Source organism: Hypanus sabinus, chromosome 9 (assembly GCF_030144855.1).
Source record: "Hypanus sabinus isolate sHypSab1 chromosome 9, sHypSab1.hap1, whole genome shotgun sequence".
Taxonomy (NCBI): domain Eukaryota; kingdom Metazoa; phylum Chordata; class Chondrichthyes; order Myliobatiformes; family Dasyatidae; genus Hypanus; species Hypanus sabinus.
In genome coordinates, this window is record NC_082714.1 from 132,648,288 (window position 1) to 132,672,700 (window position 24,413).

At 42.8% G+C, this 24,413-nt stretch overlaps 1 long non-coding RNA gene across 1 annotated transcript in view; it reads right to left on the minus strand.

Annotated features, from left to right (window-relative positions):
- Positions 1-19,552: 19,552 nt before the first annotated feature.
- LOC132398921 (uncharacterized) overlaps positions 19,553-24,413 on the minus strand; it is a 52,948-nt gene continuing 48,087 nt past the window's right edge. The window contains exons 2-3 of the long non-coding RNA XR_009513845.1: positions 19,736-19,830; positions 19,553-19,631 (exon numbers count right to left, since the gene is read on the minus strand). This is a non-coding gene — a long non-coding RNA (uncharacterized LOC132398921). The remainder of the gene's footprint in view (positions 19,632-19,735; positions 19,831-24,413) is intronic.

Sequence of the window (24,413 nt, forward strand, 5' to 3'; positions counted from 1 at the left end):
AGTATTATCTGACTCGTTTAATTAAAGCAAATTGCCACCTTCTTTTAATGAGGCATCTATTATTCTTTTATTAAAAAAGGGTAAAGACCCAACAGAGTGTTCCTCATATAGGCCGATTTCTTTGCTTAACGTTGATGTTAACATTTTGGCTAAAGTTTTGGCTTATAGATTAGAAACTGTTATTCCCTCTATTATTTCTGATGACCAAATTGGTTTTATTAAAAACCATCTTCCTTTTTTTAACATTCGGTGTTTATTTAATATTTTATATTCGCCTCCAACTAGGATTCCTGAATGTGTTATTTCCCTCGATGCGGAGAAAGCATTCGATCGTATAGAGTGGAACTACCTTTTTGCAGTCTTAGAAAAATTTGACTTCGGTCAAAGTTTTATCTCTTGGATCAAATTGCTGTATTTGTGTCCTACTGCCTCTGTTTTCACTAATTTTCAGAAATCCCAGTTATTTAACCTCAAAAGTGGCACTCGTCAGGGATGCCCTTTAAGTCCCTTTCTCTTCAATCTGGCTATAGAACCTTTGGCGATAGCATTTCGAAATTGTCCTGAATTGACCAGGATTTGGAGAGGGGGTGTTGAGCATAAAGTTTCTCTTTATGCTGATGACTTATTACTCTTTCTCTCAAATCCTTCTACATCCTTACCTCTGATGTTTTCACTTCTTGACCAGTATAGCCAGTTCTCTGGCTATAAACTTAATTTACATAAGAGCAAACTTTTCCCAATTAATAAAGAAGCACAAGAATTAACATTTCGTGATCTCCCTTTTAAAGTAGTCCATAATCAATTTACCTATCTTGGGATTACAGTCACAAGGAAGTTTCAAGATCTCTTTCGTGAAAATTTTGCCAATCTTTCATACACTATAAAACAGAGTCTGGTACAATGGTCACCTCTATCTATGTCTTTGGTAGGTCGTATTAACGTTGTTAAAATGTATGTTCTCCCTAAACTTTTATATTTATTTCAATCAATCCCAATTTTTATTCCTAAATCTTTCTTTGATTCCTTAGACTCTATAATTTTGTCATATCTGTGGAAGAATAAGCGCTCTAGAATTAATAAAGCCTATCTCCAAAAACCTAAAAAAGAGGGTGGCATGGCTTTACCTAACTTTCATTTATATTATTGGGCAGCCAATATACATTGTGCTACCTTTTGGTCTTTTTTCCATGGCCAACCCGAGTGCCCTAATTGGGTGGCAATGGAGTTGAGCTCCACTAATGAATTATCTATCTCTGCACTTCTTGGCTCTGTACTCCCTAGTAGTGTGTCCAGATTAATAGCTAATCCTCTTGTTAGACACACTTTGCGTATATGGGCTCAGTTTAGGAAATTTTATGGTTTCCATGGTTTTTCTGTTTCCAGCCCTGTCGTACATAATCACCTTTTTATACCTACTACGTATGACTCAGCATTCCATGATTGGTATAGGAAGGGCATTAGACATTTTGAAGATCTTTTTATTGATAATCGCTTCGCTTCTTTTCAACAGCTCTCTGCTAAGTTCAATCTGCCCAGTGCTCATTTTTTTTAGATATCTCCATATTAGACACTTTATTGTTCCTTTAATTCCTAACTTCCCTGAAATGCCTGAGAAAAATGTTATGGACTTATTTCTTTCCATTAACCCACTAGGTAAAGGTTTAACATCAATTATTCGAGGTAAACTGGCAGCTTTACGACGTGCTCCTGTGGAGAAAATTAAATTGGCATGGGAGCAGGATTTAAATACCTCCTTATCTGATGAGATTTGGGACTCAATTCTCAAATCGGTTAATTCAACCTCTCTTTGTGCTTGCCACTGTCTTTTACAGTTTAAGATTGTTCATAGAGCCCATATGTCTAAATCTAAATTATCTCAATTCTACCCTAGCATTAGTTCGCTTTGTGATAAATGCAAAAGGGGCGAGGCCTCTCTCATTCATATGTACTGGTTTTGTCCTAGCTTGGAGAAATTTTGGAAAGATGTTTTCATAACGTTACCGCATATTCTGAAGCACCACCTAGAATCAAACCCTTTAATTGCTTTGTTCGGTTTCTGGGGTGAGACAGATTTACGTCAGAGTTCGACTAAGGTTGAATTTTATCTTTTGCCTCTCTCCTGGCTAGACGTTTAATCCTGCTTAGATGGAGCGATGTTGCCCCGCCCACGCATGCTCAATGGCTTAACGATATTATGGCCTACTTGGACCTTGAAAAAATTCATTATTCAGTTCTTAATTCGGATTTAAAGTTCCATAAGGTCTGGGGACCTTTTATTGAGTACTTTCATAACCTTCCTCTTAACTAAGGTCTTTGTTTCGGTCCCTTGCTTTCAGCTCCTTTTTCTTTTGGTAGTAGGCATTATTATCTTCTGTTGCTAAGTGTATTCACAGTTTGGGGGTTTGATTGTCCTGATTTATATTTTCTATATTGTGTTGTGGTTGGTCTGGAGTTTTTTTTTGCTGTGGGGCTTGGGGAGGATACTAATTTTACTTGTCTTCAATTTGGGTGCTTTTTCAATTATCTTTCTTTGTACCGTGTTGTTATTGTATGCTTATTTTTGCACTGTATCAGTGTTCTTCATTTTGATCTGGGTTTTTTTAAAATCTGTAGTTATGTAGAAAATGTATAAAAAAAACTAATAAAAAAAATATGCCCACCACTGAAGTAAGACTCACTGGTTGAAAATACTAAACAATTGTGAGCCCTGGTGTACTCTGCAATTACATCCCTCCAGCATGAAAAGAACCCATTTTTCTAACCTCTTGTTTTCAAGACAGTTTTCAATCCATGCTAACATTTGTCTATCAAAAGACTGACTTCTGATTTTATGCACTTTCTTCATATGTGGCACCTTGTCAAATGCCTTTTGGAAAGCTAAATGCACTACACCCTCCAGCAGCTCTCCCTGACTCATCTTTAAATGAAATTAAGCTAATTTCTCAAACATGGTTTAATTGTTGATTACAATCAGTTTTTCTAAACCATTATCTATATCGTCTTTGGCTATTGACTCTACTATGTTACAAACAATAGGTATTAAACAGATTGGCCCATAGTTTCTGCATTCTACCTTCCTCCATTTTTGAACAAAAAACTATTTTGTCTGTTTAACTGTGGGGTTTTTTTTTTGGAATTTCCTGAACTTAGCAGGTTATGAAAAATTTCATTCAATAGTGGCTTCCTCGGGAGCTGCTGCCTTTAAAATCCTAGCTGGAGGTCATCAAGCTCTGGGAACTTGTCTGCCTCTAGCCACAGCTATTTTCCTTATTTTTTTTAAAGCTCCAACCTGTTATTTGAAATTAGCCCCTCTGTTATTTTAGGAATAACTTTTCAGCATTCTTATTGGTGAAGACTAATGCAAAAAAAATCTGTCATTTATTTGATTCCTGTTATTATTTCACCCCAGATTTCACCTTAGATACCTTCTTCCTGTTAAGATATCCTCGTTAACTCATACTGTTTGTTTTGATATTGCATACAAGACTTCTCTCAAGATCATTTTCCTTTGAGAGTTTTTAAAATTTTCATGCCAGATATTAAACTTAGCAATTCCCTGACCTATCATTTTATCCCTGACCCACTTTATTAAGGTTATGCTTTTTTCTCATGGAATCCTTCTTTCTCACAAGTTCCCACTGAGTACTGTAGTCTGGATGTTGGCATATATGTCACAGTAAACGTCCTGATCTCTCTCTTAGTTTCCTTTCCTTTGGACAATTCCACTTCCATTCCATTATAATTTCCGATGGAACGTAATACATGAAACACGACAGCATTGTACAATGCTGTACTGACCTTTTAACCTACTCTAAGATCAGTCCAGCTCTTCCCTCATACACAGTCTTCCATTTTTCTATCGTCCAAGTACCTATCAAAATGTCCCTAATGTTTCTGCCTCAAGCACTGCCCCTGGCAGGGGTTTCTTGCACTCACCACTCTCTGTGTAAAAGAACTTGCCTCTGCCATTCCCCCCCAAATCTTCCTCCAATCACTTTAAAAGTACACTTCCTCATGTCAGCCATTTCACCCATGAAAAAGTCTCTGGCTATCCACTCATTCTGTGTCTCCTATCATTTTATATATATCTGTCAAGTCATTGCTCATCCTCATTTACTCCAAAGAAAAAAAGCTCTGGACTGCTCATAGAATATGCCTTCTAGTCCAGGCTGCACCATGGCACTCTCTCTAAATTTTCCACATCCTACCTATAGTGAGCAAACAAAACTTAACCCTGAACTCCCAAGTGTGCTCTTTACAGAGTTTTACAGAGCTGCAACAGTACTTCACAGCTCTTGTACTCAGTCCCCTTACGAATGAAGGCCAACACATCATACACTTTTTTTTAAACAACCCTATAACAACTTGCATGGCAAATATGAGAGATACATGGACATGGAACCTAAGATCCCTCTGTTCCTCCACATTGCCAAGAGTATTGCATAAAATTATAATTAGTCTGCAAATTTGACCTTCCCAAATGAATCACTTCAAACTTTCCAAGTTGAACTCCATCTGCCACTTCTCAGCACAGCTCTGCATTCTGTCAGTGTTGTAACCTAAGCTGGTAAGGTGCCGGTGCATGACTCTTGGGGGCCAACCAATGGTGCTTTCTTCTTTCAAGAACATTGGATACTGTAGGCCTACTCCATCCCTGAGTAGCGCGTGGCCAAGTGATTAAGGCTTTGGACGAGTGATCTGAAGGTTGTGAGTTTGAGCTCCAGCCGAGGCAGCAGTTGTTTCCTTGAGCAAGGCACTTAACCACACACTGCTCCAGTCCACCCAGCTGAAAATGGGTATCTTGAACAAAGGAATAATATTTGCCGCCCTCCAATCATCTGTTACTATTCTTGAGACAAGTGACGATGTAAAGATCATTGCCCAAGACACAGCAATCACCTCCCATAGTAACTTGAGGTTTATCCTGTCTGGTCCTGGGGACTTACCTATTCTACTATTTATCAAAAGTTCCAGCACATCCACTTTCTTAATGACAACATGTTCTCGCATGAAACCCTGTTTTATGCTGTCCTCACAAACATCAAGGACCATCTCACTCGTGAATTTATTAAGGAACTTTCCTACTTCCTCTGACTCCAGGCAAGTTTCCTTTTCTATCCCTGATTTGTTCGAATATCACCCTAGTTACCCACCTGGTCTTCACATGCATGTTGAACACCTTGGGGTTTTCCTTAATCCTACTCAACAACACAACGCCATCTCATGCCTCCCCCCACTTCTACATGTATTGTTAAGCTCCTTCCTGGCTAACTAGTAACTCTCTAGAGCTCTGTCTGATCCTTGCTTCCTAAACTTTAAGTAAGCTTCTTTCTCTTCTTGGCTAGATATTCCACAACTCTTGTCAACCATAGTTCCTTCATTCTGTCATCCTTCTCTTACCTCAGTGGGACAAACCTATCCAGAACCCCACCCAGAGATCTGTCACCTGACTAGCTTCATTACCCAGTACCAGATCGTAGTATGGTCTCTCCTCTAGTCAGTCTGTCCACGTGCTGTGTCAGGGATTCTTCCTGTAAATACTTAACAGATCCCGCCTCACCAAAACCTTTTGCATTAAGGAGGAGCCAACTAATATTAGGGTAGTTGAGGTCACCTGTCAGTACCTCCAGTTGAACTCTGTCTTTTTGTGTGTTTCCTCCTAGCCATCATTCTGTGCTCTCGTTTATTTTCATGTGACCGGTCCCGGTCCCGGTCCCTCCTCTACTCCGGCCCCTGTATCACTGATTACTCCACCCTCACCTGTTTCTCATTATTACCTGTATTGCTGCCACCTGTGTCTCATTGTGCTCCACCTATCATCTGCCTTTCTGTTTATTGCTGAGTGTATTTCAGTCCTGTGTGTTTTGACAGATTGTGTCAGTGAGATTTCCTAAGCCTTTCCAGCATTCACATCTAAACTCTACCCTTCTGAGTATTGACCCTGCCTGTTTGCTGACCCTGATTTCACCTGTTTATCTTGATTATTCTGTTGTTTGACTGTGCCTGTTTCATGATTCTGAATTTTGGATTTCTCTAGATTTTTTTTGATCTCTGCCTGAACTTTGTTGCCCCTATGGATTTGTTACTAAATAAATATCACTGTGTGCACAGCACTTGGTCTGCGATTGGGCCCCTGCTTCAGCGCCCTGACAGTACAATCTGGCCAGAATGGATTCAGCAGACCCCATTTGTCTGAGAGCTGCCCTGGAACAACAGGAAGTGATGCTGGGGAGGCACCGGAACCAGCTGGACTCTGTACAGGGCAGTGGAGTCGCTTTCTGACAATGTAGCCAATCTTGCGGCCCAGACTCAGTCACTCCAGCTGTCCCAGAGCGCCCATCAACAGTCTGCGACTGCATCTTCCGCCCTGCTCTTCGCGTCCTCGCATGCTCCTCCTGTCCAAGAGCCCCATCTGTCTCCTCCAGAGAAATACTCAGGTGAACCTGGTACCTGCCGCTTTTTTCTTCACCAGTGCACCCTCATTTTTGAATTACAACCCAACAACATTTCCGACCGATCAAGCCAAGGTGGTCTACATCATCACCCAACTGTCCGTTTGGGTGAGAGAATGGAATACAGCCATCTTGGAGGCAGGCTCCCCTTTCTGCAGTAGTTTTTAGGTATTTTCTGAGGAGATGAGATAAGTGTTTGATCGTTCCAAACATGGGGAAGAGGCTACCCGTGAAATGCTACACATGCACTATGGAGCAGATCTGAGTCAGATTATGCCATAGAGTTCCTGACCCTAGCCACTTCCAGCGGCTGGATCTCAGAATCACTGTACGACACCTTCCTGAATGGCCTCTCCAAAGACATCAAAGATGAGGTGGTCACCCAGGACCTTCCTGCCACCTTGGAAGCTCTGGTGGATTTGGCCACCTGTATCGATACTCGCATTCAGTGCCACACAGGGAAGGGTTCCAGAGGGTCCCTGGGGGCACTGGGTGAGCTCCAAGCTCCTCATTGGTTTACGTTGTCCTGCCATTTGCCCCCATCTACAACTCCTGTTCCAGAGCCCAGAGCTATGCATGTTGACTGTATCCACCTGACGCCAACTGAAAAACAAAGGAGAATCAGCACCCACTCCTGTCTGTACTGTGGCCAACCAGGCCACTTCATCTCCGCCTGCCCAGAAAAAGCCAGCGTTCTCCAGTAGGACGAGGAGTACTGGTGAGCGTGACCCCTGTCTGGCCCTCCTCAACACCACTCACTCTCATAGCTGCTTCTGTGGAGTGGGGCGTCCAAAGGTGAGCAGTCTCCGCCTTGGTCGATTCTGATGTGGAGAGGAGTTTTATCGATTCTGGCTTGGCTGCCCAGTGGGGGTTACCCATGTCTGCTTTCCAGTTGCCATTGATGGCCAACGCCCTGAACAGTCAGAGACTGGCTAACGTCACCCTTGTCACAGCCCTGGTGAGTCTCAGTTTATCCGGCAATCATCATGAACAGTTAAACCTTTATGTTATTGACTCTTCTCAAATTTCCATTGTCCTGGTCCATCCTTGGTTAGTTAAACACAACCCCTACAACAACTGGCTCAGTCACAAGATTGTAGGCTAGAGCCAATTCTGTCACTCCCACTGCCTCTGTCATGTTCAGATCCCCTTGTCTCCAAGCCCAGATCCCCTGAGGAATTTCCAAACCTGAGTGCCGTTCCTCCTGAATATATGACCCTCAAGTCTGTGTTCAACAAGTCTCAAGCCACTTCCCTGCTGCCTCATCATCCATAAGATTGTGCTATTGACCTTTTGCCTGGCAGATCACCTGTATTCCCTGTCCGTTCCTTAAACAGAAGCCATGAGTAAGTACGTTCGAGGGTCTCTGGCTGCAGGCATCATCCAGCCATCTTCCTCCCCTCCCCTGGTTTTTTCTTTGTTGGAAAGAAGGACGGCTCCTTACGTCCATGCACTGATTACCGGGGACTAAATGAAGTCACTGTTAAGAACTGTTACCCTCTTCCACTCATGATCTTGGCATTTGAACTACTGCAAGGAGCCTCAGTTTTCACCAAGCTTAATCTCCGATAATGCCTACCATCTTGTCCACAACCACGAAGGGGACGAGTGGAAGACGGCCTTCAATGCCACCTCAGGCCATTACGAGTATCTGGTCATGCCATTCAGTCCCACCAATGCCCTCACCGTCTTCCAAGCCCTGGTAAATGAAGTTCTCAGGGACGTGCTGAACCAATTTGTTTTTGTGTACCTCAATGACATTTTGATTTTTTTTCTAAGTCCCTTGCTGAACACATGGGTCACATCCGCAGAGTTCTCCAACACCTTCTGGAGAACCAGCTCTTTGTGAAGGCTGAGAAATGTGAGTTTCTTTGCAATACCATCTCCTTCATGAGGTATGTAACTTCAGGCGTTTCCATTCAGAAGGACCAGCAGAAGGTCAAGGTGGTGGTCGAACGGCCCCAACCTTCGACTCTTCAGGAGCTGCAACGCTCCCTGGGCTTTGCTAACTTCTATCACAGCTTCATCAGAAATTACAGTACACTGGCTGCACCACTCACTGATCTTACTCATCAGCCGTCAGAACCTCCTGGTCCCCTGCTGCTGAAAAAAGCATTCTCTGACCTGAAGGAACGTTTCACCTCTGCCTCCATCCTGATTCAAGCCGACAACGACCGGCAGTTCAATGTGGAGTTGGATGCATCTGACATTGGCGTAGGAGCTGTTCTCTTGTGGTGCTCGGCAAAGGTACAACCATCCTCCACCTTCTCCCACCGCCTCACTCCCACAGAGTGTAATTACGATGTCAGAAACCGGTAGCTGCTGGTTATGAAGCTGGCTCTGGAGGAGTGAAGGCATTGGCTGGAGGGAGCCAAGGTGACATTTTTGGTCTGGACTGATTAAAAAAATCTGGAATATATCCGTACTGCCAGGCATCTCAACTCCTGTCAAGCTCATTGGTCCCTGTTTTCCTCAAGATTCAATTTTACTCTGCCTTTCTGCCCCGGTTCCAAAAATGGAAAACCTGATGCCCTCTCCTAAAGAGACCCTTGAGGTCCCCGATGTCATCTTCCCTGCTCACTGTCTCGTGGGTGCAGCATAATGGGACATTGAACCCATGGTGCTTGCAGCTCAACAGGACAAGTTAGCCCCTAGTCAATGTCCCACTAACTATGTTTATGTTCCCTGCTCTGCCTACTCACAGGTATTGCAGTGGGGTCCTTCTCTCCAGTTATCCTGTCACCATGGAACCAAACATGCTCAGGCCTTCATCAGTCGGTGGTTGTGGTGACCCTACATGGGAGATTCCGCCTGCATCTTTGTCTCAGCCTGCTCGGTCTGTGCTCAAGGCAAGAACTCTAACCGGTCACCTGCTGGTCTGTTACAGCCCCTGTCTATCCCCAAGAGACACTGGTCACACATTGCCCTGGATTTTGTCACCGGTCTTCCCCCACCAGATGGTAACACCACCATTCTCACAGTAGCTGATTGCTTCTCCAAGTTTGTACACTTCATTTCTTGACCTAAACTCCCCTCTGCCAAAGAAACAACCAAGTTACTAATACTGCATGTTTTTAAATTACACGGTTTACCTGTAGATGTGTCAGACAGGGGCTCTCAATTCACATCCAACTTCTGGAGGGCATTCTGTAATCTTCTGGGTGCCTCAGTGAGTCTGTCTTCAGGATTCCACCCACAGACCATTGGCCAGACCAAGTGGGCCAACCAACAGCTAGGGGCTGTATTACAGTGTCTGGTCTCCCAGAACCCCTCCACGTGGAGTCAGCAGCAACCCTGGGCCGAGTACGCCATAAACTCTCATCTGTCCTCATCCACCGGTCTGTCCCCCTTCCAGTGCTGCCTTGGCACCAACCTCCACTGTTTCCTGCCGAGGAGGAGGAGGTTGGCAGTTCATCTGCCGAGGCATTAATCTGCCGTTTTCAGCGGACGTGGAGATGCAATCACTCTGCCCTTCTCTGTGCCTCAGCTACGATCAAGCATCAAGCTGACTACCATTACTCCAAGGCCCCATGATACCCGGAGGGAGCGTGTGATTCCCACAAGCTCACCCCCCCCACTTCATCGGCCCCTTTCCCATTGTTAAAGTCAACAGCCCTGCTGTTGTCCATCTCAAGTTCCCCTCTACTCTCTGCCACTTACATCCCACCTTCCATGTGTCCCACATCAAGCCTTTCATGAGCCACCCACTGTGCCCTGTCTCCAAAACTTCCCCCCATGGCTCATCGATGGGTCAGAGGCCTTCATGGTGTGTCGACTGTTGGACATTTGTCGCCAGGGCCATGGCCTCCAGTACCTTGTGGACTGGGAAGGCTATGTTCGTGAGGAGAAGTGCCGGGTCCCCGCCCGTAACATCCTGGATCCCACTCTCATCAGGGACTTTCATCGCCAGCACCCAATTCCACCTGCTGTGATGCCAGGAGGCATCCATAAAGTGTGGGGGGGGGGGGGGTACTGTAAGTACCTCCTGCAGAACTCTGTCTTTTTGTATGTTTCCTCCTAGCTATCATTCTGTGTTTTTGTATTGCCATGTGCTCTCGTTTATTTTCATGCCCCATGTGCTCCTGTCCCTGCCCCTCCTCTACTCCGGCCCCTGTATCACTGATTACTCCACCCTCACCTGTTTCTCATTATTACCTGTATTGCTGCCACCTGTGTCTCATTGTGCTCCACCTATCATCTGCCTCGCTGTTTATTGCTGAGTGTATTTCAGTCCTGTGTTTTCACCACAGTATTGTGTCAGAGAGTTTTCCTGAGCCTTTCTGACAAGGTCCCACACAGGAGATTAGTGTGCAAACTTAAAGCACACAGTATTGAGGGTATGGTATTGATGTGGATAGAGAATTGGTTGGCAGACAGGAAGCAAAGAGTGGGAGTAAATGGGACCTTTTCAGAATGGCAGGCAGTGACTAGTGACCACAAGGCTCAGTGCTGGGACCCCAGTTGTTTACAATATATATTGATGACTTAGACAAGGGAATTAAATGCAGCATCTCCAAATTTGCGGATGACACAACGCTGGGCGGCGGTGTTAGCTGTGAGGAGGATGTTAAGAGGATGCAGGGTGACTTGGATAGGTTAGGTGAGTGGGTAAATTCACGGCAGATGCAATTTAATGAGGATAAATGTGAGGTTATCCACTTTGGTTGCAAGAACAGGAAAACAGATTATTATCTGAATGGTGGCCAATTAGGAAAAAGGGAGGAGCAACGAGACCTGGGTGTCATTGTACACCAGTCATTGAAGGTGGGCATGCAGGTACAGCAGGTGGTGAAAAAGGCAAATGGTATGTTGGCATTCATAGCAAAAGGATTTGAGTACAGGAGCAGGGAGGTTCTACTGCAGTTGTACAAGGCCTTGGTGAGACCGCACCTAGAGTATTGTGTGCAGTTTTGGTCCCCTAATCTGAGGAAAGACATTCTTGCCATAGAGGGAGTGCAGAGAAGGTTCACCAGATTGATTCCTGGGATGGTAGGACTTTCATATGAAGAAAGACTGGATCGACTAGGCTTATACTCACTAGAATTTAGAAGATTGAGGGGGGAATCTTATTGAAACGTATAAAATTCTAAAGGGATTGGACAGGCTAGATGCAGGAAGATTGTTTCCGATGTTGGGGAAGTCCAGAACGAGGGGTCACAGTTTAAGGATAAAGGGGAAGCCTTTTAGGACTGAGATGAGGAAAAACTTCTTCACACAGAGAGCAGTGAATCTGTGGAATTCTCTGCCACAGGAAACAGTTGAGGCCGGTTCATTGGCTATATTTAAGAGCAAGTTAGATATGGCCCTTGTGGCTAAAGGGATCAGTGGGTATGGAGAGAAAGCAGATAGAGGGTTCTGAGTTGGATGATCAGCCATGATCATACTGAATGGCGGTGCAGGCTCGAAGGGCTGAATGGTCTACTCCTGCACCTATTTTCTATGTTTCTATGTTTCCGGCATTCTTATGTAAACTCTGGCCTTCGGTGTATTGGCCCTACCTGTTTGCTGACCCCGGTTTTGCCTGTTTATCTTGATTGTTCTGGTTTTTGACTCTGCTTGTTTACTGATTCTGATTTTTTGAATTTCTCTGGATTTTTTGATCTCTGCCTGAACATTGATGCCGACTTTGCTGCTCCACTGGATTTTTTACTCAATGAATATCAGTGTGAACAGTACCTTGTCTGCGATTGGGTCCCTGCTCCAGTGCCCCAACATCTCCCATGACAACAGCCCTGTTATTTTTGCATCTTTCCAAAATCTGCCTCCTGATCTGTTTCACAGAGTCTCTGTTGCTATGGGGGGTGGGTGGGGGGGGGGGCGCTATATAGGAATCTCCTGTTAGAGTGATTGCTTCCTTCCTGTTTTAGGCTTCCACCCACACTGGTTCTGTAGACAACCCCTCCATGACTTCCTCCCTTTTTGCAGCTGTGATACTCACCCTAATTAGAAATGCCACTCCTCCACCTCTTTTTACCTCCCCTCTCTGTCCCATTTGAAATATTTAAAGCCTGTGACATCCAACAGCCATTCCTGTCCTTGTGACAGTCAAGTCTCTATAATATCTGCAATATTGTAGTTCCATGTACAGACCCATGCTCTACGATTGTCACACTTTTTGGTATTACTTAAGTCTGTATCCTTTTGTTGCCAACTATACAGCCAGTGGAGGCCATTTCTGCCCATACTGAAGTCATTATGTTCCTCAACTATTTGCTCTCACTGCTTCAGGAATTCTAGTACAAAAAGGTTGCTACCACCAAGGGGACTTTTAGCAGCATGATCCTTCCTCATGAGAGCACTAAAATAGTATATTCCAAAGTCAATAACATTTTGTTCCAATAGTAGTCCTGGATCTATTCCACAGATCTTCTTTTGCAATACTCTAGCTTGTTTGGTTCATAGAATCAATATGTAGTCTAAAATCTCCTATGACAATTGCAGTTCCCTGCAAACTTGCCCTAGACACTTCATCACATGCTCTGCCCTATTCAGAAGTTGCATATTGAGGCCTATAGACAAATCCCATACTTATCCTCTTTACCCAATTACTATTTATGATTGCAACCCAACCTAATTTTACATCAAAATCCACTGCCTCTATATCACAACATTACATAGCTCTGCCACTGTACCTTCCTTAACTAAAAGCCTCTCCACTTCCCTTCCTTTTTGGCCTGTTCAACATCATGAACAGGCAGTGCCATGGATCCGTTCCTGAGAAATGCTTGTAACCCAAACCATTCATAAATTGGAAATTAGCAAGAATGGGACCACAGAAAAGCGGGTAAGGGGAGAATGAGCAGATGCGGGAGAGTGTCACAGAGCAAGTGAACGAATTTGCTCAGTGCCCCCAGTTCCGACTCTCTTGGTTGTTGATGGGGGTGGAGATGGCAGACACATGGAAGTATCCTGTTCCCACCTGGCTGAGGAGGCTTGCCATCATCCCCATCCGTGCTGCCGGTCTCCCGAACACTCAGATTCCGATTTATTTATCACGTATCGAATCCTACAGTGAAATACATCATTTGCGTTCAGAACCAGCTTACCTAAGGATGTGCTGGGAGCAGTCTGCAAGGGCTGCAACACATTCTGTCACCATCATTGTATGCCCACAATGCTGAGCAGAACAACACGGGAAACAAACACCATTCCTCCCTCCCACATTCTCCTCACCCAGCCATACACATGGACAGTCCTCCAACTCCAGGACAGGCCTCCAGGCTTCAGCTCATTGGGTTTTGACTCTGCAGTACTGATAGACATTCAGACTTTGATCCCTGGAATAGCCAATGAAAACTCCAGGCTCAAGCACCGGGCATGTCGACTCACCAGCTCTCATTCCTCCTGCTCACACAGATATCTGATCCCAAGACCCCCCGCCACAGCTCAACAGCCACCTACGTCCTTCATCACAGCACTTTGAACACGGAGTGCTGAGTGTGGACTAGAGGCCTAGATTCCGGCCCGACCTCTAACCCTACCCCATCCCTGATTCTAAGCCTTAATCTGATCTCTAACTCCCCCCACATTACTCTCCCTAAACACTAACCTGCCTTCCACTTCCCACTCCGTCCACAAAACCATCCCCATGAACTTAAAAAAACAACTAAGTTTGAGGCATGATCTCAACAGAGACCACAGCTTGGTGCCATCTTGACTAGATTCTTGACTTTATTTATACGTATAAGGTGGTCCAGAAGGTGGGCTTTCGTAACCCTAGGAGGACCTGTAGACTGGAATACTGAACACACAGTCCTAACACAGGTGGGTGATGATTGTCCCTACATGTGTATGTAAGACCGATGAGTTATCTTTATGCCTCTGTTTCTTTCGCCCGCCCCTCAACTTTTCAAATTGCAGTATTTTTGTTTTCAATTTTAATCAAGGATGCATTTGATCCTTAGATTGTGGAACTGTGAAGTTGTGGCCATTACTGAGACTTGGATGTCTCTGTGGCAGGAATGGCTGCTGAGTGTGCCAGGCTTCAGATGTTTCAAAAAGGAGAGTGAGAGGCAAACGAGGTGGGGGTGTGGCATTGCTAATCAGGTACACTGTCACTGTCACGGCTGCAGAAAGGGAGAAGTCATTGAGGGATGTGTGGGTGGAAGTCAGAAACAGTAAGGGGGCAGTAACTCTACTGGGGGCTTTTTATAGACCCCCTCCAGTAGTAACAAGAACATTAAGAAGCAGATTCAGGAATGGTGCAATAATAATAGGGTTACAGTGATGGCTGATTTTAACTCTCCTAATATTGACTGGCATCCATTAGAGCAAGGGGTTTAGATGGGGTAGAGTTTGTTAGGTATGTTCAGGAAAGGTTCCTAATGTTATATGTAGATAAGCCAACCAGAGGAGAGGCTGTACTTGATCTGGTATTGGGAAATGAATCTGGTCAGGTGTCAGGTCTCTCAGTGGGAGAGCATTTTGGAGATTGTGATCACAATTCTATCTCCTTTACCATAGCAATGGAGAGGGATAGGAGCAGACAATTTAGGAAAACATTTAATTGGGGTGGGGGAAATATGATGCAATTAGGCTGGAACTTGGAAGCATAAATTGCAAGCAGATGTTCTCAGGGAAATGCATGGCAGAAATGTGACGTGTCCAAAAGATAGTTGCATGACGTTCTGCATGGGTTTGTTCCATTGAGGCAGGGACAGGATGAGAGGGTAAAAGAACCATGGTGTGCAAAGGATGTGGAAAATCTAGTTAAGTAGAAAAGAAAAGCTTACGAAGGGTTCAAGAAACTAGGTACTGTTAGAGCTCTAGAAAATTACAGGGTTGCCAGGAAAAGCTTAAGAATGAAATTAGGAGAGCCTGAAGGGGCCATGAGAAGGCCTTGGCAAGCATTATTAAGGAAAACACCAAGGTATTCTACAAGAAAGAGGATGACCCCAGTGAGAATGGGACCAATCAAGTGCAACAGTGGAAATGTGTGCGTGATGTTGAAGGACGTAACGGAGATACTTAATGAATACGTTGCTTCAATACTCACTAGGGAAAAGGACCCTGGTAATTACGGAGATGACTTACAGTGGACTGAAACACTTGAGCATACAGACATTAAGAAAGAAGATGTGCTTGAGCTTTTTAAAAGCACTAAGTTAGATAGTCCACCAGGATGGGACAAGATATACCCCAGGCTACTGTGGGACGTAAGGGAGGAGATTGCTGAGCCTCTGGAGATAATCGTTGCATCACCAATAGGGACGGGAGAAGTACCGAAGGATTGGAACGCGGCAAATGTTGTTCCCTTGTTTAAGAAAAGGGAGTAGGGATAATCCCTTAGAAAAAATAAAGGGCTATGTGGGAGGGGAATTCTAGGCAGTTTCTAGAAGAGGTTACATGGTCAGCATAATATTGTGTGCTGAAGGGCCTGGAATGTCTATGTTCTATTTTTAATTATCTCACTTGAATAACAGAAATGAATCTGTTCTTATAATTCATTCAGGCTATCTATTTGCGTCACAAAGAATCTTTTTATCTCTCTCCTAATTCTTTTGGCATAATTTACATCAGTATCCTCTTGCTGACAACTATACAGCCAGAGGAGGTTATTTCTGCCCATCTATCCCTAGAAAAGCCCTTTAATATTTTGAAGATTTAAAAAAAAACTTAGTTTCCTCCTCCTCTGCGCAAAGAATAATCCGGGACTCTCTTCTAATGCATCTTGAATCACTCCAAGGGTTTTTATGTCCTCCCTGAGGTATTGGCATCTTTCCTAATTTGTGGAATTCAGCATTAGACATAATACTCTAGTTGAGGTCAGAATGACATTATAATGTCTTTGTGACTTTATAATGTCTAATTATTATAATTGAGCAAGAGATCCAGCACTAAAGAATACTGATTCAAGCAGTATTGAAGGACCATGGAGCATGCCCTTATGCCACCTCCATTCTAGCTCCTAGTGCTCCCCCCACCTTCTGCAGCACTATCATTTACTTTCAGTCGAACATAATAGTCCACCGAGGTTCTTTCCCAAGGAATACATTTCATCAATGATTACAGCGAGGTCTTCCACTTCCCTTTTGATGAGCTCCACCATGGTCTACCTGTATGAATTGTCAATTGGCTATGGAGGTGATAAGCTTGTTGCAGAAGTTAGGGAGCTGTATCTCTAACGTTAGTCAAGTGAATTGAGTAGTCTCCTCCTTAATAGCTGTAATCTACAATCAGAACTGTTTTTGTAAAGGTTGCAAAAAGTGCAGAACACTTCTCACATTTTATAAGGGTAATACTGAAAACTGGGTACTTAAATATCCTTTGACATGACATGGCAGAGGGGTCAGCTCCCCTAAGCAGCAGCTTAGATGGATACCCTTGGATGGAAATGTGTTTCAAAGTTATTATTGTTGACAAATATTTGCATCATGTTTGAACATCTGCAATCGCTGATTCTTATGTCATGCATTTAAAATTGAGATTAGAAAGGAAGAAGATAATGGACCATTCTTTTTTTACTTCAGAGGAAACTTAACAGAAAATATTCTCAGCATTTACCTTCAATATACCTCATGACATACTTAATCATATCAAGTAACTAGCGTGCCTTACAGGACTTGGCACCGTAAACAATGAATGCCTTCAATTCCCTCTGATACATCCACCTCCTAATTTAACATTCTCTATGTCATGGTATGATTATTTTCTCCCATGAAAATTTAATGTGGGTTTAACGTTTTATGTGATAATTTTATGGATCAGCACTGACTTCAGAGCTGCTCTTGATAAAATGCATATCAGGATATACTTTACTGATATTTGTATCTGTCTTTAAAATACATCTTCAGAATAGTCATTCTGCAAGAACTCAAATAATAGTTATTTTCAAGATAGTGCTGATGAACCACAACGACATTCAGTGGGCTTTGTACAAAACTTATAAATAAACCTCTTAAGTTACTCTTACTGCAATCTTTAGTATGTAAATTCCCTTCAAACAGTGTATTTTTTGAATTGACTTAATGAAATACAGATTTCACGATCTTCTGAAGAACTCGGAGGACTTACGTCTCAAGTAAGCAGGTACAGCTCCTTTAAGAGGATGAAGATTCATCACCAGGGCTGGAAGTGAGGCAGAGACACCAAGCCAGGCTGAAACACAAAGGAATGGAACCCCCTCTGCCCAGCAGCTTGTTAGTAAAGACACTGGAGAACAAAATTGAGGACCTAAGGGTAAGGGCTCTGTGCCATCGAGAATTATTGAGGAATTGTTGTGTTCTGTGTTTTACTGAGACATGGCTTGCTCAGAGCGTGTCAGATTCAGCGATCAGACTTTTGATACACAGGCTGGGCCAAACTTCTTATTTGGAAAAGGCAAAAGGTGCAGGTATGTATTTCATAATAAACACTCTATGGTGTTTCGATGTGGCAGTTTTATCATACTCCTGTTCCCTCGACTGTAACATCAAATGAACAAATGCTGACTGTCCTAGTTACCAATAGATTTCTCCTCCATGATCTTTACTGTAGGTTGCATACCACAGGCGGCCGATTATAATCAAGTACCTGAGGTACTACATGATGCCATCACCAAACAAGAAACAATCCACCCGATGCATTTCATATCACAGTCAGCGATTTCATTCAAGTTTGTTTGAAGCCAATTACCATCAGCATGTAACCCATAGCACCAGCGGACCCAAACACACTAGACCTCTGCTATACTAAGATGAGGAATGCCTACCGTTCCATGCCTAGGCGGCATATCGGGAGATCTGATCACTTGGCTGCTCTTCTCCTGCCTGCACACATTGGCTAAAGAGCATGGCTCCAGAGGATAGGACAACCAATCGCAGGAGGCAGAGGAGCCGATGTGATTTCTTTGAGTCCATGGGTTAGATCTGGATGAATGCACCACAGTTGTCAAGGGCTTTATAAAATCAGGTGTGCATGAGTGTGTCCCCACAAAATCACTGAGTCTTCCCCATCCAGAAGCCCTGGATGAACCATGAGATACTCAGTCTGCCGAGGGCCAGATCAGAGGCATTCAAATCTGGCGAGCAAGAAGGTAACAAGAAGTCCAGATATCACACTAGCAAAGAGGCAATTCAGTACTAAATTTAAATCAATTAAAGATGTTAAACAATGTGGCAGGGCTTGAATGCTATCACCTCTTACAAAGTGAAATCAAACGACATAGGTGACAGCATGTCTTCACTTCCAGATGAGCTCAATACCTTCTAGGTTTGCTTAGACCCCCAAAACATGGAGGAACCATCATTAACTTCTACAGTCCTGATGACCGTGTGATTTAAGTCTCTGAGGCTGATGTGAGAGAATCCTTCAGGAGGGTGAACCCACAGAAAGCATCAGGCCCAAATGGGGTACCTGGCCAAATACTAAAGACATGAGTTGATCAACTGGTTGGAGTGTTTACTGAGATCTTTAACCTCTCACTTCAGCAAACTGAGGTAACCAGCTGCTTCAAGAGGGTTTCAATTACAGTTGCCCTTCCTTATTCGCAAGGGATTGGTTCTCGTTGATACCAAAAAATGCAGATGCTCAAGCCCCTTATTTAACCTGTCTCAGTGTGGTGGTCTTTAGGACCCAGCAGAGCTCTGAATCAGCAGTGTTCCTGTTCACAAAAATAATGACGATCATGATTGAAAATAAAGTGGAAATAATAAAGTGATTGGAAAGAGGTAAAACGCCATCAGTCATTGGAAAAGCATTAGGCTACAGTCGGTCAACAATCAGAACAATTCTAAAGGCTCTGTCCCGATGAAAGCTACAATTATTACTAAGCAACGCAGTGGTTTAATTATTGAAATACAAATGTTTCTTAAGTGTTTTATGTACATAGAAAGGTAAAATGTATACTATATACTAAGACAAATGTTTGACTAACTGACACTAAATTATACTGGATATACTTGTTCCAACTTACTTAATAAGAGAACTTCCGGTTTTTTCAATCCCAATCCAGGATAACCTACGCACATCCTCCCGTATACTTTAAATCATCTCTAGATTACTTATAACACCTAATACAATGTAAATGCTATGTAAATAGTTGTTATACTGCATTGTTTAGGGAATAAGGACAAGATAAAAAGTCTGTACTTGCTCGAACGACAAGTGCTGGAAGAGCACTTCCGGGTTTTCTCGATTCGCGGTTGGTTGAATTCACGCATGCGGAACTCGTGGATAAGGAGGGCCGACTGTATATGGTGCCTAGAAGAACAAGATAACCTGCCTAAACGACTGCCCCAGTAGCACTTACATCCACTGCGATGAAGTGCTTTGCCAGGTTGATGATGAAACATATTAGCTCCTACCTGAGAGGTGACTTGATCCAGTGTAGTTTGCCTATCAGCACAACAGGTCCACAGCAGAAACCATTTCATTGGCACATCACTCCACACTGGAGCACCTGGACAGCAAAGAGGCATACATCAGGATGCTTTTCCTTGACTACAGCTCAGAATTCCATACTATCATCCTCTCAAAACTAATCAATAAGATTTGGGTCAATGGCCTCAGGGTGCAATTGGATCCTTGATTTCCTCACATCCAAACAGTCGTTTGGATTGGCAACATCTCCTCCACAATCTCTATCACCACAAAGCTGTGTGCTTTACTTACTTTACATTTATCACTGTGTGGCTAAGCACAGCTCCAATACCATATTTAAGTTTGCTGATGACATCATTATCATAGGCCCAATCAAAGGTGGTGACAAATCAGCATATCAGAGGGAGATTGAAAACCTGACTGAGTGGTTCAACAACAACAATCTTTTATTCAATGTCAGCGACACCAAGGAGCTGATTATTGATTATATTCCTCATTGGGGGATCAAATGTGGAGAGGGTCAGCAAACTTAAATTCATTTCTGTGGACCTGTGCTGGGCTCAGCACGCAAGTGCAGTAATGAAGACAGCACAGCAGAACTTCTACTTCCTTAGAAGTTTGAGAAGATTCAGGCATGATATGCAAAAATGTGACAAACTTCTATAGATGTATGATGCAGAGTATATTGATAGCTGCATCATAGGCGGGTATAGAAACACCAATGCCTTTGAATGGAAAATCCTACAAAAAAATAATGGATGTGGCCAAGTCCATCACAGGTTAAGCCCTCCCCACCAATGAGAACATCTTCATGGAGCGGTGTCACATAAAAGCAGTACCCATCATAAGGGACATCCACCACCCAGGAGATGCCCTCTTCTCATTGTTACCATTAGGAATAAGGTACAGGAACCTCAGTACTAACACCACGAGGGGCTGGAACAGTTATTACTCCAACCATCAGGCTCTTGAACTAGTGAAGATAACTTAACTCAACCTCACTTGCCCCATTATAGAACTGTTCCCAATACAATGGATGAACTTTCAAGGACTCTTCATCTCAAATTCTCAATAATTATTGCTAATTTATTATAATTATTACTAATTCTTTTTTTCTTTCTTTTTTATTTGCACATATTATTCTCTATTACACATTGCTTTTGACCTATTGGTTTGGTTTTTCATCGATTCTATTATGGTTATTGGAATCATTGAGTATGCCTGTAAGATAATGAATCTCACAGCTGTTTCTGGTGACATAGAGATACTTCTGAAATATATTTACTTTGAACTTTTCAAATGGTGCCTTTTATGTGACTGGTCATTAAATGTCATTACACTTACACTTCTCGAGTATTTACACGGAATTTATTATGGCTCCTTTGTTAGCTACAAAAATGAGGAGGCTGTGCCAAGCTAAAAGAAGACCAACAACAGAACAAGCCTTTGATAAAACTTGCTGGTTAACAAAAGATGTTGGGTGTGTAACATACCAGAGGGCACGTAGGAGGAAAACCTGCTAGAGAGTTCAGTTTCAGTCTCGTAGTATAAACAATTGTCCGGGCTATTCTTTTCTCTCTTTTTTAAATGATCCAAAAAAAAGAACTAGAAGCCTGCACGTATAGTGTCAAACTTTTTTGAGAAGTTAAAACTGGCACCCTAAATGCCATCCCAGCTAAATGTACAAAATTCCACAAAGAAAGAAACAAGGGAGTTCTCAAGTGGCCCTAATAATTATTATCATCTAACCAACATCATTAAATTAAAAAAAATCTGCTTGAAGAACACAGCACGTTGAGCATATGTGAGAAGTGAGGAAAGGAATTTCAGTGTTTCAGAACAGAGGCAAAGCTTCAACCTGAAATGTTGACAATTCTTTTCATCCATAGATGATGCTCGAGCCATTGAGTTCTTCCAGCTGATTATTCGTGTTCCATACTCCAGCACCTGCAGCCTCTCGTGACTCAATCATTAAAAACAAATTGCCTAGTTTTTATCACATTGCACTCTGTGGAACATTTCTGTGTAAAATTAACTACCATGATAGGGACCAAATGCTGGCAAATGGCATTAGTTTGAAAGGCATCTTGGTCGGCACAAATCAGTTGGGTCAAAGGGCCTGTTTCCATACTGTATGACAATGACAATACCTACCCTACATTCTCTTCTACCAGGCTGAAGTTAAACATATCCTAAAGGAGTTAGATGATGATATCAGAAAATTAATAATGCAGGCATAGACAACTTTTTTTGTGACTATCATGGAATCCAAATCAAATCAAATCCAAGTTTAAATATCATTCAAATCATACATAGGCACAACAGAATGAGACAATGCTCCTCTGGAAGCAAGCAAACATTTAAAAATAGCAAGTAACGTAATTCAAAATAGCAAGCAAAGAAACATATTCGCTCAAAAAAAAACATGTATATGATCCAAAACCCTGAACGATAATGTTCTGCAATCGATGGTACAGTCTCCGGCAGTGTATAGACATATGCAATCCAGCCTGTCATTCCGCCGCCCAATCACAGGAGGGCAGCACTGATGGAAGAGGCCAGGCGGTAAACATTTCCGCATTTCTCACCTGGTCTACAACAGCAGGCAAGCCCAAGTCTTGTGGTCTGGTCCTCACTACAACTGAGGCCATACAGCTCCCACGATGTCTGTCCCGCCACCAGACAAGGGCAATGGGGCTGCCGCACTTTACATTAACACTGACTAAAAGAGTCCTGTGACTATAAGAGAAATGTCCGAGACAATCTCCCACAGCTAGTTGCTATAACTAGGGAGATGATGCTTAGGAACTGAAAGGTCTAAAGGTACCGGTAAATAAGTCACCTGGACAAGATGGATTACACCACAGCATTCTGAAAGGTTATGTGGAGAAAGCAGGAGAATGGGGTTGAGTGGAAAATGGATCAGCAATGTTAAAATTGTGGAGCAGACTCAATGGACTGAATCTCTTAATTCTGTTCCTATGACATTGTCTTATGGTATAAATGGTACAAGCAATGACAAGGATAGCTACTTCATGGTCTTAACTGGTGGGTTTTCCATGCAAGTTAAGCAGATGAAGTTAGGTGGATTGCTGAGAAGCGCTTTGGGAATAATAACATCAATTTAGCATTGGAAATTAACTGATTTCATCATTGGCCTACATTATATAATGCTGTATATGCTAAGCTACCTTCAAAAATAACAGGTGGTGCAAGTTGGTGGTTAATCACCAAATCAGCAACTGTGAAAGCCAGTCATTAGATCCATAGAATCCAGTTTCACCACCCTAACAACACCAAAAATGTTTATATTTTTGAAGTTATTCACAAGCATGATGCAATTTGTGATATTCCTTGTCTCTTTTACTTAACAAATGATTCATTATGATACATTAAAGTGATATTGTTGACACACACCCACACACAGGTTTCACCAAGACAGACTAGGTGTAACATTCTGCATTGACTAAAAGCCCAGACTTAATAGGGCAGTTCATCTTCAAGTTGTCTTGAAGCAAACCACAACTGTGTTGTAATGGCTTGTTAATGTACAAATGTCGCTGATGTCACAAATTTAACATACAGAAAAACTGTATGTGGCGTGCATATACGAATCTTCAAAATCTATTGCAAGATATTTGAAGCCATCCCACAGGTCCGTAGACTTCCAGTATATAGAACGGACAGAGGATCTGGAAACAGATTTTTGTTTGTAGTGCAAGAGAGTGTTTGCATATATGGAAAAGAGCAATGGAGACCATCAAATAAAGATAGTCACCAAGAAATCCAACAGAGAGCTCAGAAGAATGATGAGAATGTTGAACTCATAAGCAGTGAAAGATGTGAATTGTATAAATACACTTAAAGTGAGAATACACAAACATTTGTAGAAGGAAATGCAGGATTAAGCTGACAAATTTGGCTGAGAGAATTTGGAGAAGGCTTGCTAATATAGACCACTTATGCAGAACAGGCTATTTTGGGCTGTATATGCTATATAAATCTATGAAGTTCAGGGAATTTTGCCATTAATTTCAATGATTCACATCAAAGGTTATTACAACCTACCTATAACTTCCAGAGCTATTGAGCATCTGGGATCAAACCTGTAAATAGTTAATCGAAGTGTATCTTAGTTATGATCTCTATATTGTAAGAATTATATATGTACAGTATAATGAACTTATATAGAGAAAGCACAGGCATGTGCAGATTCAGAATCAAAATCAGGTTTGTTATCACTGACGTATGTCATGAAACTTGTTGCTTAGTGGAAACAGTACTGTGCAAGAAAAATTCACTGCAAGTTACAATAAATAAATAGTGTGGAAAAGGAGTAGTGAGATACTGTTCATGGACAGTTCATAAATCTGAGAGTGGAGGGGAACAAGCTGTTCCTAAAACACTGAGTGTGGGCCTGCAGACTCCTGTACCTCTTTCCTGATAGTAGTTATGAGAAGAAGGTACATTCTGGATGGTGAGGGTCCTTAAAGATAGATGCTGCCTTCTTGAGCACTGCCTTTTGAAGGTGAAGAGGGTTGTGACTGTGATATATCTGACTGAGTCTACAACCCTCTGCAGTCTCTTGTGATCCTTCACATTGGATGGAGCTTCCATATTGATGCAACCAGTCAGAATGCTCTCTACTGCACATCTGTAGAA